Raw genomic sequence first — 15021 nt, 5'->3', positions numbered from 1 at the left:
AAGTACCCATATAGGCCTCGGAACCGGGGGGAGCAGGATGGGCAGCTGCCCCCCCCCCCTTATGTATCTGTGGGGGGCAAACATGCCCCCCCAACACCACCACCACTAATTTTTGGGTCCTAAATAAAATTCCCTTCCTCACATTTTATTCTGAGAGAGTTCACAAGAGTAAAAAAATTAGTGCCACACTGTCAGAAATGCTTCGGCTTCAGGGGGCTATGCCCCCTGACTTCCAGTTGTTACATAGGCTAGCAGCTGTGTTAAGATCTAGATTAAAATCACGACATGTTGTGTCCACTGGGCATTGCGTTTCGTTCGTGTCAGTCAGAAATCATTTTGGTTTTAAGGCTATGGTGGGAGACACTGCACCAGCGTAGATATGCTGTGAAAACAAAAGAAGGAAAAAAACTCAAGAAACTGCTACACTGAGCTTGACACGTTTTGCGCTATAACCATAGAACCAGGTGGCTTCTTGTTAGGAGGGAGATTGAAGGGTAAGGATTTTGTTGCAATTGATGAATACAATATATATGGAACATTCAGTCAGATTTTGCTCATACGCATTTCTTGTTTACAGTTTCACAGAGGGACATGGATTGCTCAGAGTCAGAAGGAGACAGTGATCAGTGCCAGGGAGGACTTCAAACAAAAGGTATTAAACATTGTGTATAGTATCTGTAAGCTGAGTGTAACTGAGATCATTTCAGAAACAGCTGTAAGCTGAGTGTAACTGAGATCATTTCAGAAACAGCTGTAAGCTGAGTGTAACTGAGATCATTTCAGAAACATGATTGATGATTTGAAATATATATATAATTTTTATCAAGTTGTTTTTACATGATGTTGAAGAACTTGAAAGTTGTTTAAAGACAATCTGCAATTGATGAACAACTGAGCTAAGGACCAAGAAGATGACTTCAAAGTACCCATATAGGCCTCGGAACCGGGGGGAGCAGGATGGGCAGCTGCCCCCCCCCCTTATGTATCTGTGGGGGGCAAACATGCCCCCCCAACACCACCACCACTAATTTTTGGGTCCTAAATAAAATTCCCTTCCTCACATTTTATTCTGAGAGAGTTCACAAGAGTAAAAAAATTAGTGCCACACTGTCAGAAATGCTTCGGCTTCAGGGGGCTATGCCCCCTGACTTCCAGTTGTTACATAGGCTAGCAGCTGTGTTAAGATCTAGATTAAAATCACGACATGTTGTGTCCACTGGGCATTGCGTTTCGTTCGTGTCAGTCAGAAATCATTTTGGTTTTAAGGCTATGGTGGGAGACACTGCACCAGCGTAGATATGCTGTGAAAACAAAAGAAGGAAAAAAACTCAAGAAACTGCTACACTGAGCTTGACACGTTTTGCGCTATAACCATAGAACCAGGTGGCTTCTTGTTAGGAGGGAGATTGAAGGGTAAGGATTTTGTTGCAATTGATGAATACAATATATATGGAACATTCAGTCAGATTTTGCTCATACGCATTTCTTGTTTACAGTTTCACAGAGGGACATGGATTGCTCAGAGTCAGAAGGAGACGGTGATCAGTGCCAGGGAGGACTTCAAACAAAAGGTATTAAACATTGTGTATAGTATCTGTAAGCTGAGTGTAACTGAGATCATTTCAGAAACAGCTGTAAGCTGAGTGTAACTGAGATCATTTCAGAAACAGCTGTAAGCTGAGTGTAACTGAGATCATTTCAGAAACATGATTGATGATTTGAAATATATATATAATTTTTATCAAGTTGTTTTTACATGATGTTGAAGAACTTGAAAGTTGTTTAAAGACAATCTGCAATTGATGAACAACTGAGCTAAGGACCAAGAAGATGACTTCAAAGTACCCATATAGGCCTCGGAACCGGGGGGAGCAGGATGGGCAGCTGCCCCCCCCCCCCCCCCCTTATGTATCTGTGGGGGGCAAACATGCCCCCCCAACACCACCACCACTAATTTTTGGGTCCTAAATAAAATTCCCTTCCTCACATTTTATTCTGAGAGAGTTCACAAGAGTAAAAAAATTAGTGCCACACTGTCAGAAATGCTTCGGCTTCAGGGGGCTATGCCCCCTGACTTCCAGTTGTTACATAGGCTAGCAGCTGTGTTAAGATCTAGATTAAAATCACGACATGTTGTGTCCACTGGGCATTGCGTTTCGTTCGTGTCAGTCAGAAATCATTTTGGTTTTAAGGCTATGGTGGGAGACACTGCACCAGCGTAGATATGCTGTGAAAACAAAAGAAGGAAAAAACTCAAGAAACTGCTACACTGAGCTTGACACGTTTTGCGCTATAACCATAGAACCAGGTGGCTTCTTGTTAGGAGGGAGATTGAAGGGTAAGGATTTTGTTGCAATTGATGAAATTTACCTGCGGTGACGTGCTTCTGACCCCCTGAATAGCCCCTTTTTAATGAAACTCTCACTTGTCAGCCTTTGAGCACATCTTTAGTAGCACAGGTGTGTGTGTGTGTGTGCGTATTCTAGGTATTCAGTGGGAACCAAATAATGTGCCACTCTCCTCCCCCCCCCTCAACTCCCCCCCCCCAAAAAAAAACCAAAAAAAACCACACACACAAAAAACAGAACAACAACAACAAAACATCAAAACTTGTCCTTCCACCCGTGAAACGTCAATTCAGCCAACAAGCTGGGTACCTCATAGATGACAGGAAGACAGAACCACACACTCTAGAGTACCTTCCCAGGCCCTCCAACCACTGGAATGCCCCTTGAAATGTTTAAACATGAAGTTAACTCCTAAATGCAAGGAAAGCACATTCTTAAATACATGGGAGTTTACATTTTGGCTGTGTAACCTCTTCAGAAATCATAGTTTTTTTGTTATTGATTTTTCTGCTCTGAATATTTCACGCTGAATTCTCGCTGCCCTGAAAGTTTTTTTAGGGGTGATTAATTGTCTTTCGCTGAATTGCCATGTAACCCCTTCCACAGTCTTTGGTGAGTACCAGATGATTAATGCCGTCTTTGTTAAAATAAATCCACAGGTTATGACAACATGTTACATCAAGACACACAAGTTTGAAAGAACTGCTTTCCTCCTTATTGACTCGTTGTTGGCACACACACACAACAAAACCTTTGCATGATATATGAGGCCAAGAAAAATTGTAAGCATCTGGGCAGAGAGTGAAGGATTGTGAGAGAACTGAAGCTAGTGCAGGTACCGAAAGTTCATTGACCGGGTCAAATATATGTGATTGGGATTTTACAGCAACAACTGGCAATGGAAGGAGATGGGGTTTTGGGCTTGACTGGTGAGGTCAGTCAGACAACCATTAGCATTAAATACCCTTTGTCCTTTTGCCAGCAAAGAGGACACAAAACGTCAACTCGCCTCATGCTTTGGTTTCTTTAATCTGCTTATGATTGGACTCAATGAATATGACAGCTAATGAGCTATGCCTATGACTTTATGAACTGGAATGTATCGTCTTTCTTTTTTATTTTTTTATTTTTTTTTATTTTTTTATTTTTTTTATATAATTCTTTCAGCTTACAACCTTTTCGACAAGAGAAAAAAAAGCAAAAGGAAAAAAGAAAAGAAAATGAAAAAGAACGAAACGCGACAGGACAACGATAACATATGTATCGTTAGTCGTATAGCATGGTATGCCATGTTATTGTTGATTGTTCGATTGTTTGTCAACAGAGTTTTTTCTCGATATATATTTCACGAAGGCACAGTTGGGGAAAGTTCAACAAAGCGAATAGTGTAGATCTGGGTCAACGAAGAAGAGTGTTCCTGGTGGAACGTGAAGTCCGTGTCCGTCAGGCGTGTTATGTAGGCGTGGTCGGCTCACCATCACTGTGTGCCACTGCAGTCTAGCATGACGTGGCAACACGCCTCAATGTGTTGTTTCATTCTTTCTATCTGATCGGCGTACCTAAGCAGGTCAACATCGCACCATCGTCTGAGACAGCTAAGGATAATGCTGTATTGTAGATCAGTGTCTTCAGTTTCTTCAGTAAAATAAAACCAGTTGTCCACAACACCTTCTCTCAGTCCATACTGAAACACCATCCGGTCAGTCAATGCATACAGACAGTGGTGTCCATAGCGATGATCAAGGACAACTTTTCTCACAACAGGTGTCACGGCACACTCTAAGACTGCCTCTCTTTCCTTAGGCTTGAGTGAAGACAAATAATGGGTTACAGTATCGCGCCGATCTTCCCAATACTGAAGGAACTCGTTCTCTGAATTCGTGTCGCTGGTGTCACACAACGTTTTATCTGTGTCAGGGTCTTGATCCATTGCAGAATCAGGCGGTTCCTGCGTGTAATTGTCGGTGTTGTTGTAATCAGGGCGCTGTGCCGTCTGACTGGGTGGGGTCTCAAACACATTGTCAACAACACCGGACTCAGCGTTTTGTTCCACACTTGTAATGCTGTCACTGTTTATGTTTACGTCGTGTGACTGACCTTTGACCTGATGTTGTCTTGTCGCCGCACGCTGCGTGTCTCGCCTGAGTTCGCTCGGTGACTTGTGTCGGTAGCGTGCAAAAGTGACTGGTTCGGGTTTCCCAATGGCGGATGCTGAGTCACTGTCCCATCTCAAGATGAGTGTTGTTGTTTTTCCCTTGCCGTGCACGTCCCATGAAGACAGGGAGCACTTCATGGCCAGAGTCTGCAGAACTGACTCTAAGGCAACTGGTAGTCCTGGAATGTCCATCATATAGGAACGAAGGAAGAACTTTTGGATGAAAAAAGGGAGAGCTCAAAATCTCGCTGCTCGCTGGTAGCCAGGGGCAGATCACTCGTATCGTCTTTCTATTCAACTTTTGCGTCTACTCAGTCAAAGCATGTCAGTCAGGATTGGCCAAAATATTGACCAAAACCGACATAAATTTTCTGCTTGTGCAAAGTTCTAATATGTACCGGCTCTGTTGTTTACACATTTCAAATTTAAAGATTTAAAAGTTGAACCTTTTATGTACGGCAACCACATCTTACACATCTTATTACTTACTCTACAATAGTGTTAGACATTATTATGTTGGTTGCGTTTCTCTTTTAGTTCTCAGGGTCACCTCGAATGCCCCAGTGGGCTGGTATTTTATTTGTTTTTTTTAAAATTATTTTTGGGGATTTCTGCCTCCTTGGTCCAGTCACCTGTATTTCTTTTTTGAAACACTCTTTACTCCCTACCCTGTCACAAATGACTACCATTGGACCAATGTTGCTCTCTGTTGTATGAGCCATATATTGACAAGTTTTTGATGTATTATTTTGTATTGTAGGGAATTGGGAGACAAACTTAGGTGCCATTATTGTGGAAATATTCTATGAAGGTGGTAGTATTTGGTAATTTATGCCCGATTCTATTGTTTATTTTTAAACAAATTTATAACTTTTATACCGGTTTTTAAACCTGGTTTCGAAAAGTTGAGGTCACCCTCCACGTTGCCAGTGTGTCCGAATTTTATGGCCTGTAAACATGGTTCATCTATGAGGCTAGTGACATACCTCCAATGTTATTTTTGACTTTTTAGTGTGCAGCGTGGGGACACACTGAGATGATCTTACGTGTTTTACTGGGCGTTAAGCAAACCTGAGCTAAATAAACTTTGTTACTTTTAAAGGCCCAATACCCACCACAAAACTGTCTCAAACCGGCCCCAAAATGATAAAATCAGACTCAGGAGGTCAAATAACACCTATGTGCAAAAGAAATACCAAAAATAGGCAGATCTAGGTGTTTTGACGGTTAGCGTAATATATTAAGAACAAAGAAGGGCGATTCAAGCATTTGAGATTGCGGGCAGTAACTGTCAACTTTGTCTGGCTGTTTACCTTAGTTACGGGGCGTATCTGAGTAAATTTTTTTAGGTGTGTCTTAGTTAGGGTAAAGTTCATACTCCATATTATTTTGGAGGCTGAACTCGTCAAAAAAAGTTTGAAAAGGCTGGCAGGGTCAGTCGCTTTAAGGGACAGCTTTCAATCTGGAATAGTGTTCATGGTGTTGCCTGAGTTCTTGTTCTTGCACTTTATTAATTGCACAGAAACTCGTTTGTTTTTTTTCTCCATCAAACTTGAATTTAGGACCACTTGGCCTTTTATCGAGCTGGAACATTTTTTTTAAAGTGCTATTTGCAAAACGAATAAGAGGTGGAAGAAAAGTTTTGTTTGAAAGCTTTTTTTGTTTGGAAGATTTCTCTGCTCACCAATGTTGGGTTTTCATTGGATGATAGGTGAATGTTTGAAGATTATCAGTAAACAAAAAACAGCAACTCCAATTTGCTTCACAGAGCTGTCAAAAACAGGAGGATTTGTGGAAAAACGGAGCTTTAAGAATACATGAGGATATTCTCTGTTCTGTTTGTGTCTGAATTCAGTCTAATTGGACCTATAGAGTGGGTCTAATTGGACCTATAGAGCGAGTCACGCAAGCCATCACTGCTGCCAAGGTCGAGTACTTCCACGACCGCATCGCCAACGCCTCATCATCCAGGGAGCTGTTCTCCATCATGTCCTCTCTCCTGGGCTCCTCCCCCGCTGCCCCCTTACCCACTGCTCACCCACCGCAAGATATCCCGGAGTTCTTCATGGACAAGATTGACAAGCTTCGGAGAACACTCGATCAGCAGCCCTTCGTCCCGTCCCCACCCTCCCGCTCCTTCTCAGGCTCCTCTCTCACGTGCTTTCAGCCTGTCACTCAAAACCACGTCAAGCGACTCATCACCAAGACGGCCATCAAGACCTGCGAGCTAGACCCCCTGCCAGGCTTCCTCTTCACCAAGTGTCTGGACAAGCTCCTGCCGTCTATAACAGATATCATCAACATCTCCCTGGCCACAGGCGTCGTTCCCGACTGCTTCAAGTCTGCCGTTGTCCGCCCACTCATCAAGAAGCCCGGCCTTGTCGTCAACGAGTTGAAGAACTACCGTCCTGTGTCCAACCTCAGACCTGCCCTTTCTCTCCAAGCTTCTGGAGCGTATCATCCTGGAGCAGTTGAGCGCCCACCTGTCTCGGAACTCGCTGATGCCAGTGTACCAGTCAGCGTACCGCCCTCACCACAGCACCGAGACGGCGCTCCTGCGAATCACCACGGACCTCCTGAACGCAACAGATAGCGGTCTCGTCTCTGCCCTTGTGCTGCTGGACCTTTCCGCGGCCTTCGACACGATCGACCACCAGCTACTCGTCGATCGCCTCAGTTCCACGCTCGGCATTCACGACTCCGCCCTCTCTTGGTTCCGGAACTACCTCCAGAACCGCTCTCAGACTGTCACCACTGATTCGTTCTCTTCTCAGTCTTCGGCGTCCCACAACCTGTACACCCAACCCCTCTCCCTGGTCATCGAACGCCACGGCTTGAACTACAACTCCTTTGCCGATGACACGCAGCTCCAGAACAGCGCCAAGCCGGAGGACGTTGACCATCTCCTGGGATCCATCTCCAGTTGTTTCACTGGCATCAAGAACTGGATGACTGAGAACAAGTTGAAGCTGAACAGTGAGAAGACGGAGGCCCTTCTCGTTGGAACACGACAGAAGATTGCTTCCCTCACTGTGACCGACCTCCAGCTGGATGACGCGACTGTTCCATTCTCCCCTGCTGTCAAGAGCCTTGGCGTCATTCTCGACTCCACTCTCTCCATGCAGACACACATCTCCTTCATCATCAAGACCTGCTTTTTCCACCTACGACGCATCGCCTCCATCCGTCGCTACCTCACCCACGACGCCTGTGTCAAGCTGGTTGTCTCCCTCATCTTCAGTCGTCTGGACTACTGCAACTCCCTTCTGGCTGGCCTCCCCGCCTCATCCATTCATGGCCTACAACGAGTCCAGAACGCTGCTGCCAGGCTGACGTTGAGGAAGACAAAGCGAGACCACATCACCCCCCTACTTCGCTCTTTGCACTGGCTCCCTGTCAACACCCGAATCTCCTACAAACTGTCCACTCTGGTCTACAAGTGTCTCAACGACTCTGCTCCCGAGTACCTTCAATCCTCCCTGGACCTGTACACCCAGCCCTCCGACCGTCCCCTTCGTTCTGCTGCTGACCCACTCCGCCTTCACATCCCTCGCTCGAAACTCGCATCTGCTGGTCAGCGTGCATTCCCCTCCGCGGGCCCCTCCGTCTGGAACTCCCTGCCGCTTGACGCGTTCAAGAGTAGGTTGAAGACTCAGTTCTTCCCGTAGCTGGCTGCGACTTTCATGTTCGACGTGATGTTTTGTGCCCCAAAAGACATTCTTGTGCTGTGCTCTGTGAGAGGTGTTTTCTTTGTGTTTAATATTATTTTGTTTGGACCTAGCTATTGATGTGTACATTGTTGTTAAACAGTTGTTTGTTGTATGTTTATCGGGATTTGCTAGTGTGTGATAGGGTTCGTGTTCGTCTGTAGATGTTAGTTTCTTTGTTAGTCCTGTGTTGACAACTCTTCGACAAGCGCTTAGAACTGTACCCACGGAATACGCGCTATATAAGCTTCATATTGATTGATTGATTGAGTGGAATCTTTTATGCAAACTTGTAATTATGCATGTAATGCACATGGTCGGGTACAAGCGCAATTATGACCCATTACAAAGTTAAACAAAAAGATTTAGCCTCTTGTTCTTGCTTTACCCTGGCAGTTACTCAAACCAACACAAGTCCCTCAAAGATGGGGTAAACACAGGACAAAAGAAGAAGTTGAACATCATACTAGAAATAGCCAATGAAACATTTTAAAGTGTCCTGCAAGCGGATTTTGACACATCCTCATATCAAAATTTGATATGGCCTATCTTATTACTTTTGTCACAAAGTGTTTTCCACTCAACTTTTAGACCTGTAAAACCAGCGGTTTGGCTGTAGTCAAAGAAAACATAATACGACTCATTGTCGTCAGGCTGACGTCGTAACGAGTAGTTTCGCTGCGTATTTGCAAAGTATGCAACAACAAAACACACATATTTGCAAAACTATACAACAAAGGGGTAAAACACCTTTTAGTCAGACTGTATTTAGAAAGATTCAACTACCACCCTAAAAGGCACTGAAAAGCAACAACTTTCAGCTGTAGCGGAAGTGTTGTGTGGTATTGTTTTTTCTCATTATAGCCTAGTGTCGTATTATATTTTTTCTCGTTACAGCCTAACTACTTGCTTTACAGGGCTAAAGTTTGAGTGGAAGACTTTTTGGGATATAAGGAATCAGACAGAACATGTGCAGAATCAGAACATGTCATACTTCGATACGAGAAGGTTTGTAAAACCGCTTGCTGGCCCCTTTAAGCTGTATCGTCTCCACAATTTTAATTCTTGTTGTTATTATTTTTCAGATTTGACATCATCAGCATCGTTTTCCCAAAAAAGGACGGAGCAGAAAAGGAAGAGTTCCTGTCGCAACAGACCAGTGAAAGAAGACAGCAAGAGAAAAAGAAAGAAATTTGTTTGTCCTGTTGATGGGTGCAAAGGTGCCACCCAGAACATCAAGAAACATATGAGACAAGTTCACAAAGACATCCCTGAGCAGGAATACAATCTTGGTGAGAAAAGAAAAGACATTCAAAGACAAAAGTTTATGTGGAAGTGCCAAGAAAAAGATTGTACATGGGTGGGGGATAGGCTGGATAAACATCTCCAGGGAAAAGCGCATGGCTTCACATTACATCAGGCTACAAACACTGCCAGAAAGTATCGGGCAAATCAGTTGCCAAAAGGTGTTCCGCAGAAACGTAGTGGCAAAGATCTTGTCAATTGTGACACACTTTCTCAAGAATTTTTTAACTGGTTTACCTCGATTGAAGGGGGAAATTACATTCCGGAGTATTTGTCAGCACACAAAAAAAAAGAAAGGCTTGAGCAGAACAAAAAAGTGGCAAATATGATAAAAACTGTTTTGACGGTCTCTTTAGGAGAGAAGGATTTCCAGGTGAGTGAACTAAGTGAACTGGTAAACATTGGCAAGTCTAATTCGGTCATCACAAAACTGGCCGAAACTCGAACATGGGGAACTGTTCGAAATTACTTGCATGCGCTCAGCCACTTTTTGAGGTTTGTTGAAGCCTGCTATCCATCAGCTTTGAGTCAAGCTACACTCAACATCATCAAAGCAAACTTGAAAGGATGCATCCACACGGTTGTAAAGTTGACACAAGAACAGAATCAGAAGAGGAAACTTGCAGATCGCAAAAGATTGCTTTCTTGGCCGGATCTTTGCAACTATGTTGATGCCGATCTAGCACAGACATACATGGAGAAATTCAAGAAACGACCAAAAAAGGATGTTGCAGAAAAAGTTGCCAAACATTTGCTTCTTAAAATCGCTGCTGAGAATGGTAAAAGAACAGGAGTATATGCTGACATCACTGTGAAGCATTTTGAAGAAGCAGAAGAGGAAGGGGAGGGGTTTGTGATTTTAGTGGATGAAGGGAAAACTTTCAGAGCTTCAGGAGGTGCTGGCGTCTTTTTGTCTCCAGAGGAACATCATCTCGTTGCCGAGTTTCTAGCAAAATGCAGACCCTTATTCTCCCCAGAAACAGATCAAATATTTTGTCGAAGTTCTGGAAAGCGTAGTTCTGTCAGAAATATCCAGGAGTACTTGCAGGAAGCATGGGATGAATACGGCAAGAACAGAGATGTGGATCTGGGACAAATCACTTGCACGTTGTTGAGAAAAACATTGGTAACAATGTCAAGGAAGAAAGGTTTGGACAGAAGAGAACAAGAAGAGATGGCTCTGCACATGAACCACCATCTGAACACAGCAGATCGTCATTATGACGTCAACACTGGCCAACGTATCACTGCCAAGTTTAGGCAAATCATTCGCAAGTTTGATGAACGAGCATCATCTGAATCCGAGGACTCGGCATCAGAAGTTTCATGTGATGATCAGATTATGTCAGACGAGAGCTTTGACAATGAGTACCTTCCTTTGGCATCTCTTGAAGAGAAAAGTGTCGCTGTTGGATCATTACATTCCGACCATCAAGGAACAACCGAAGTCGGTCTGAAAGCCTTGAAGTTTGGAAGAGAACTCGTTTTTTCAGGAGATGATGCTCAGAGATTGTCACTCTGTTGCGCCAGAGTCATTCAGTTTGGCAAAACAAAACAAGGCATTGTCACAAAGAAAATGATTGTAGATACTGTAAAATCAGCAGGTCCAAACTTTGTTGATTTGTTATTAAACTATTCAGAAAATCAACTCTGCACAAAAATAAGAACAGAGATCAGAAAAAAATAACTTCATTTCACTCCCCTCAGAAACGGTCAGCCATGGTCGTCTCGGTGCCATCCTCGGCCCTTCCTCTCTCTCCCTGACGACCTCTAATGCATGTTGGCCACTGTTATGGAAATAGTATTTGTCAAAATTGTTCATATTTTGGCATCAACCACTTGAACACCTGGAGGTGACTTCTCACAGTGTTTGATAGTTACATGCCATTGTGTCTTACTTGGTAGAAATTATTTCTTGCATCAATGTCATGTGAACTGTCTTTATGGAGCTGCCGGCTCTCAAGACCAAGGTGTCAGATATGATGACATGACATTTCATGGGAAAAAAACATGCATTCTCCAAGTATCTCTTGCTTGACTGGTATGTCCATGTACAGTGTACAGTTTATCACGGAAGATCTATGTGTTCAAGGATTATTACCTGTGTTGCCTGCCTTCCATTTAAACGTTTCTGATGAATGTGCTGTACACTGTTATATGATTGTTATTGTGTTTTTGTTTTGTGTGTGCATTTTTTTGCAACTTGAGCATGCTGAATTAGTGTTGAGTTACAATGTCCCTAGCATGTCCTAATTTTATTGGTTGTAAGGCCGGCTGGCAACTTTTCTTCTATGTTTTTTTCTTTGTTTTGTTTTGTTTTGTTTTTAGTTACAGTGAGGGCACATCCTGAGAAGACTTTGTTGTTGAGCTACCCTGATAATAATAATAATATCGCCTATTTAAACGTGTGACAGAACGTCATTTTAGGTCATTCTGACCTGACATGCTTGCAAAATGCATGCTTACCATGTTGTACAAACAACCAATGTAAGTTTTTCTTTTTCTTTTTTGTTAGAAGATAATGAACCGACACACATCTTGAACAAGCAATTATGTCCTTCCATCATGATCTTACGTTTACTGGGCGTTAAGCAAACGTGGACTGAACTGAACAGGACCGTCACATTTTTATCAGAAGTTTGATATAGCTTGCATATAGTGTGTGTGTGTGTGTGTATGGTTTTGTGTGTGTGTGTGTGTGTGTGATTTTCATGTTGAAGATGTGTGAGTTGAGATTCCTGCTTTCCAGGGATTGCAACAAAAGGTGAATAGAGGGTATCTTTATAGTCTTTTGGAGATGGCTTGTTCCCTGGCATTATGTGGTGTTACGCAAGAACCAAAGACAGTTTGCTATAACAGAGACAAAATGTATTTACTTACACAATGTTTCGAATGACAGGAGGGTTATTTTTTCCTCCTCAAAATAAGCATTACTTTATCTGAATTACCTCACTCGAATTTGATACAATAATCTGCATAGACATGCACACAAAGGAAGTTCAAACATTGATGAATTGCATTGGTTGTAAGAAGAAATTATCAAGGGCTGAAGCCAGAAAGCAAAAGACCTTGCGAAGTATAAAGAAAATTCCAAATTCAGGAGCATGTGGTTTTGATTTCACAATGCATGTGAGAAAATGAACATGCAATTTGCAAGCTTTAAGGCTTTAAAGAAGAAGAAAGATTACCCACCAGTGCTGTGTTCAGGTTATCAGTTCAATTGTTTTTGCTATTGTTCCCTTTTTTTTGAAAATATACTGTAATCGTTAACTTTCCCCAAACAACATGTGCTTAGAAGTTAGATAGTTGTCAACTGATTTATTATGTTAATTATATTATACAATTTAAATTTTTTTCTCAGTTAGCCACATTGTTTGAAATGTCCAGGTCAGTTGCCTTGAGCTTGAGGCCTCATTCATGTGTTGAATAATGATAATGTTTGGTTTGGTCAGTCTTAACAGGTACCAGAAATTGCTAATCTTGTGACACCAAAGAACTGTGTTTAATTTGTGTCCAACATTGAGTAATGTTTTTTTGAAGGATTACACACATACCGGTAGTCAGATTTTATTTTCAAATTTCTTCAGTCTACATATTTCATTTAAGTATTGTTACAGCAAGTAAGTAGTTTGTGTGTGAACGTATAGTTGTTCATAAATACAAAACTGTAAATTAGTGTGCCTTAGACAAGTCATTTTCATTTTTGTGGTGGGGACACATAGAAGTTCATTGAAATCTGTCATTTCTGTCCTCAGCTTATATCTACTATCTCCCCTCCCGGAGAAGCCCTGGGGGGGGGGGGGGGGGGGGGGGGGGGCATTTGTTGTTAAATGACTTTTGGATTGAAAACAGCACCTATATAGGACAACATGTACCATGACACATGTTTGAAAGAAAGTGCTTCATATTAATGTAGATATGAGTTTTAGAGATATGTTTTTTTAAATGTTTTTTGGTTACAGTTGCATCACAGTGTTGTCAAAAGCAACAAGAAACAAATTGCTGTGAACATAATGGTGTGGCAAAGATCTTACAACAATTAAATTTCAAGTTAGTCAACAAAAGGAATTGTATTTTTTTTTTTAAAGAAGATAATAAATAAAACACTGTAGGGGACGAACGCCGCAGTACCATTAAGTCATTGACAGAGCGAGTACATGAAGGTTATGGAGCAGCGTCTCTGTCTTTGACTTTGCAGTTCTGCCCACGCAGGCATTTGTCGCTGTACTTAAAATGCACACGCACAATAAACCACAGCAGGAAACAAGCATTGCATAGAAATCAGTCTACTGTTTCTAATGATAAAACATGCAGTCAACATATTAAAACAATAAAAAGATGGATTCTTTCACTTTTTTTTTTAATGATTAGCACAAATCATTCTCCAGATGGCTCAGAATATAAGAAACAAGGTGGTGGTATTTACAACAAGTGTCATTTTCCCATTTTTTTCTCCCCTCAGATAGATAATGTGTTTGTTAATGTGTTTGTTCCTTTTCTCTCTCTGCAAACCGTTTCCCCCCAGAGTTGGCCTTGGGGAACCTGCAGGGCTGTCTCTCTTTTAGTTCACAGGGGCATCTCCATATTGCTTACAGTGATGATCATGACTTCATTGATTTTTCACTGCAGACACCTGCCACAGTGCTAAAAGAAACAAGCAGCATTTGCATTATAAACAAGTTCAGTCGGTATGATGAATATCAACCACATTTATTTTTAAATTTACGATTTTTAAGCGTAACAGTAACAGTTAGTAGTAGGTAAAAACAAATTAATACAGATTTTCGTGAGGCACTATTTCTTGCAATGCCAAGTTCCCTATGTAATCACGTTTGTGACGCGGTTTTTGTCAAATAAAAGTTGCGCACAAATCGAAAGTGGGCCTTTGCTTTTTGAGCCAAGCAAAAATTCTGAACAGTTGGTTACTTCTTCAGAATATTTATTGAGTATTATACTTGATAGTCACTTCATAGTTTGTTTTTAAATTCAAAAGAAAAAATATTATAAAGGATACATTGAGGAAAGCATATCATTTGCTCTAAGACTTAATCAAAACAATGTCCAGTCATATGAGAGTGCATGTATATAAACGGTTCATTAATTTCGTTTTTCGGCTTAGGAAAACAAAACTGTTTGTGATAGCTTCTGACCTTTTCACATCAGCCCATACTAATTCTTCAAGTTTGTTTCAAGTATGAAAACTTTTTTGTTGTTGTTGTTCTTCTTTCCATTAATTGGTTTATACTAGACTGAACCTCGATATGAAGGTTTTGTTTTTGTTGTTGGATGCTTTTTTTCTTCTTTGAAACAAATGTGTGTTTAATCATGATATTGATTTTGTTTCGTTTTCATTTATAATTGTTTCAAGATTAAAGTTTATTAATATCCAAATAACGTGTGACAGTCTCGCTCTCTCTCTCGCTCTGTCTCCCTGTCTCTCTCTCTCTCACACTCCCTCTCACTGTCTGTCTGTCTGTCTCTCTCTCTCTGTCTGTCTGTCTCTCTC

The 15021-nt window shown here is 41.9% G+C and overlaps 1 long non-coding RNA gene across 1 annotated transcript; it reads left to right on the top strand.

Moving 5' to 3' along the window:
* Window positions 1-433: 433 nt before the first annotated feature.
* LOC138946851 (uncharacterized) lies at window positions 434-14404 on the top strand. Its single transcript, XR_011449437.1, has 3 exons — window positions 434-652; window positions 1497-1571; window positions 9296-14404. It is a non-coding gene; the product is annotated as an uncharacterized lncRNA (long non-coding RNA).
* The last annotated feature ends 617 nt before the right edge of the window (window positions 14405-15021 follow it).

Source organism: Littorina saxatilis, linkage group LG14 (assembly GCF_037325665.1).
Source record: "Littorina saxatilis isolate snail1 linkage group LG14, US_GU_Lsax_2.0, whole genome shotgun sequence".
NCBI classification, from domain to species: domain Eukaryota; kingdom Metazoa; phylum Mollusca; class Gastropoda; order Littorinimorpha; family Littorinidae; genus Littorina; species Littorina saxatilis.
The sequence above is the reverse complement of the archived record's forward strand: the minus strand, read 5'-3'. Positions and strand labels throughout refer to the sequence as shown.